The 4,399-nt window shown below is 45.1% G+C and overlaps 1 pseudogene; it reads left to right on the forward strand.

Annotated features, from left to right (window-relative positions):
* The first annotated feature begins 985 nt into the window (after window positions 1-985).
* On the forward strand, window positions 986-3,528 carry LOC129405497 (uncharacterized; annotated as a pseudogene).
* The last annotated feature ends 871 nt before the right edge of the window (window positions 3,529-4,399 follow it).

Here is a 4,399-nt window from a genome sequence, read left to right on the forward strand (position 1 = left end):
CTGCTTCAAGTTTTGAGTGGAGATAGTAGAGTCAAGGAGTAAATTGCTCTATAAACTAAATATATTGATTTGAGCCACATATATTCAAGCGTAATCATCCAATTCGGGTTGTTTGGCATTCAAATGAATTGATGCTCATGGCAAAGTTCGTGTTGACAAGGACACCAACACCACCAACACCTCTGTTGTCGCATGTTCCAAGGAACAATTCTTCTCCAGTGTCGAAAATGGCGTGATGTCATTGATGTCTCCTCGTTTTGGTCAGGTCAATGATGTTGTACTTGATCTTCTACATTTGCACCATCAGGTCCTTGATGGATGCTTCTGATGCCAGTGTCCATGAGTTGAAAGTACAGACAATCATTTTAGTCCTTTGTTTTGGCAGTCCAGTACGTCCCCAAGATTTTTTCAGCCTCTCTTTGCTCATCTTTCTTAATACTGCCATATTGGGGACTCTTTTGGTGACAGGTGAAAGAGGCCAATTGTTGTTACTGTTCTTGGCATATCGAATACGAGATGGGGAGCTTGCTAGGCTCTGCCATGCGGGCAAGATACTCTCAGTAGCTTGCCAGGATCTCCGAGAGGAGACGGAGGCTTTTAGGGTGGCCTCCAATCGCCTTTAGAGGTGTTACCATGGTTCACACCAAATTTGAACCCTATAAAATATGGTGTGGGAATAATAGGTATTGAGTGTTTTATGGTGTGTCGGAGAGCAACCTGGAGGGTGGAGGTGGCTGGGTAGTGGATGTAGTGGGGGTCGGCTAGTGAGGTATTTATCTTGGGTAGGGTGGGGCATCTGGGTTGGACCCCTCCCTCAGATGCCGGAGATTGGAGGAGGCAGACAGAGGATCTTATTTCCAGGTCTCGTTGAACCTAGAGCTAGAGTCGCAAAGTTCTGCTTACCTGGCTTTGTGGGGCGTCACTCATGCGTGAGGTTCGGCCCAAGTGTCTGGAGAACAACCTGGAGGGAGGCGGTAGCTGGGTAGTGCCTGCAGTTTCTATCTTCATCATCTATGCACCAACTTCCAACTATGATGAAGATAAAATTGAGAGGTTCTACATGGAACTGGAAAGTTCTATAAAGAAGACCACACCTTCTACAAGATCATTGTTGGTGATTTTAATGCCAAGATAGGTCCGAGAAGGTCGCCTGAAGAACTCCACATTGGGACACATGGCCTAGAATGGAACGATCAGAGTGAGAGACTGTCTAAATTCATCATGTCGACCAAGACCATCCATGGTAACTCACAGTTCCAGAAGGCCGAATCTAAACGCTGGACATGGGAGTCTCCTGGTGGATAGTTCTACAATGAAATTGACCACATCATATTCAATTGAAGGTTTTGCCTGACCGATATCGCTGTTGTCCCAAAATTCCAAACAGGATCAGATCACTGTCTCCTTTGTGCGAAATTCTACTTCACAGAGCTAGGAGAAAAGTCTGCAAAATTTAAGTCCAAGAAGGCAACTCCCAGAACAACCACCAACTGGGAGCTCTTTGGCACTATTGCAGCAACGTGGGAAGCTGCCATCCTTGACAATATCGACAAGGAATATGATCGAATGGTTCAGTACCTCCATGTCTGTGCAAAGAATGCCGAGAGTGAGAAAGCCACAAACAGATGCCTGTCTTCGAAAACTCTCGAGCTCATTCGTCAACGTGGTTTGGCATGAGCCTCAGGCAACCACAAGCTAATGTCCGAGCTCACAAAGCTGTGCAGAGATGCGATAGAGGAAGACCTCAAAGAGAGAAGAGCAGCAGTGTTGGCCAGTGCAGCAGAAGCCGGGAAAAGTATTCTCAATGCTCGCCTGTCCTTTGCCAACTACAAGACCAAGATGACTGCCCTCCGACGTCCCGATGGATCTATCACATCCTCCAGAAAGGCAATGGAGAAAATTATTCACGACTTCTACGTGGATCTCTTTGACAGCCATGTCCACCTGCCCATATACCAAATTCCACAGGATGGATATGTCATTCCCAACGTTCTCCCTTCTGAAATCCAACATGCCATTTCGCTGGTAAAGACGCCAACAGCGCCTGGTCTGAACAAGGTCAGACCCAAACACCTGAAGAATCTGCCGCCAATACTAATCAATACACTGGCCCGACTCTTACACACTACCTGTCTGAATGCAAGGTTCTGTCCCAGTGGAAATCCAGTAGGATTGTTCTGTTGTACAAGAAGGGAGACATCCACAACATCGCCAACTATCACCCAATATGCCTGCTGTCTGTTGTCTACAAGTTGTTCACTCGTGTCACCCTGAATAGAATAGGCAGAACACTAGATGAGGGACAAGCATGAGAGCAAGCCGGGTTCCGAAGGGGATTCAGCACAATAGGCCATATCCACACAGTGACCAAACTCATTGAAGTTTCGCGAGAGTTCAAGATGCCTCTCTGTCTAACGTTCATCAACTTAAAGAAGGCCTTCGATTCTGTTGAGACTGAGGTGGTCATTGAAGCCCTGGCTTAACAGGACATTCAAACTCAGTATATCAAAATCCTCTGCGAGCTGTATTGTGGATTCACCACCAGTATCTCACCATTCTACAAGGAAGTGATCATTGATGTAAAGAGAGGGGTGCGGCAGGGTGATACCATTTCACTGAAACTCTTCAGTGCCGCCCTTGAGAACATCATGCGATTACTGGAATGGGAAGGAATGGGAGTGAAGATAGACAGTCCGCAATTACACCACCTGAGCTTCGCTGATAACATCGTTTTCAAAACACCAAACATTAGCCAAGAGGCACAAATGCTGACCGACTTCTTCAGTGTTGAAAGGTCAGATTGCAGCTGAATCTCAACAAGACGATGTTCATGAAAAACAAACTGGTCCCTGGAGCTCCATTTGCTCTCAATGAAACAAAATTCTCCAAATGCAGCAGCTATGTGTACCTGGGTCAAGAAATCAACATGAGGAACGACTTGGTGCCAGAACTGCAAAGGAGGAAGTGAGCAGCATGGAATGCATTTAAGAGCGTCGAAGAGGTGGTTAAGAGAATGAAGAACCTCCGACTTCGAGCACATCTTTTCAATTCCACCATTCTTCCTGCACTAACATAGCCTCAGAGACCTGGGCCCTATGAAAACAGGATGAGAATGCTATTTAGGTATCCCAAAGAGGATTGAAAAAGCTGTGCTGGGAATATCATGTCTCACTCAAGTGAGAGAAGGAATCTGGAGTTCTGACCTCCGTCGACGGTCAAAAATCAGGGATGCTGTTTCATTTACCAAGGCATCAAAAATCAGATGGGCCAGTCATGTAATGCAATTCAGAGATGACTGCTGGACTAGAGCTGTTACTGACTGGATTCCACAGGACATCAGAAGACCTCATGGCCACCCACCAACTAGATGGTCAGATTTTCCTCAAATCTCTGAATGAATTATTTGAGGCTCTTCCTGTTCCTGGAGCGAGCAGATATCATTGGGCTGCACTAGCTTGCGACAGGGACAAATGGAGATGTTACTGGCACCCGCTCGAGCAAATCGAAGATCAATGGGACTACAAGTGATACAAGTGATTGATTTGAGAGTCTGTTGGATTTGGTTTGGGATTGAAGAAAGGACATTAATTCAGTTTTGTACTAAGTGCTTTCTTTTTCCTCCACATTATTCATTAAAAATTATAATGGTTGCTAAGCAAAATTTGGTTGCTCTGAAAAATCCACCAAACTCAAGATGAACTTGACTAGAGACAGTTGTACCCTACCAATGACTACACAAACACCTGAATTAACAGTAGTTTTACTTCTCACCCTAATCTTCCCAGACTTTGTACACAAGTCTGTGGCATTGCAATGGCTGTGTGCCCCTCCCAGTGACTAGAATATACCCAGTGAAGCCAACTCTTTCCTCTGCAATAGCTCTCCCACTTGGACCATTGCATTTAAAAATTCCTGTTGCTGTGTTACTACCAGCTCAGTTGGTTGTTTATGTTATTATTAATATATTTTGGTATTCCTTATCACTTTGTCAAGAATCAAAGTTTGGTGCCAAGAACTTTTCTATTCAGAGCTCCACATTAGTCACAAGTCACTTTTTCTGCCTTAGCTTTCCCTTAGTCATGCCAAAGGGGGGAAAAACCTTTTTATTTCCCATCACTTTTACTCAATAATATTGCTTAGAGTGGGAAAGTGAACTGGGAGATCTCAAATACAAGCCATTTTCCAAACTAGCTCTTACAGTCTCCTTGACCTCACCTCATAGGACTGGGCAGTAGAGGCAGTAAAGGAAAGTCCTATGGAGCCATTATATCCTCCCCAAGCTGGAAGAAGACACAAGGCCAATGCAGAGCTGCCATCTTGGAATGCTGCACCTTCTAAATGAAGGAATGATGGTTTGAACCTCTCCCACTCAAGTGTTTGTGTTTCCTTGATTCTGTGA

The sequence above is a fragment of the Sorex araneus genome, chromosome 6, assembly GCF_027595985.1.
Source record: "Sorex araneus isolate mSorAra2 chromosome 6, mSorAra2.pri, whole genome shotgun sequence".
NCBI classification, from domain to species: Eukaryota; Metazoa; Chordata; class Mammalia; order Eulipotyphla; family Soricidae; genus Sorex; species Sorex araneus.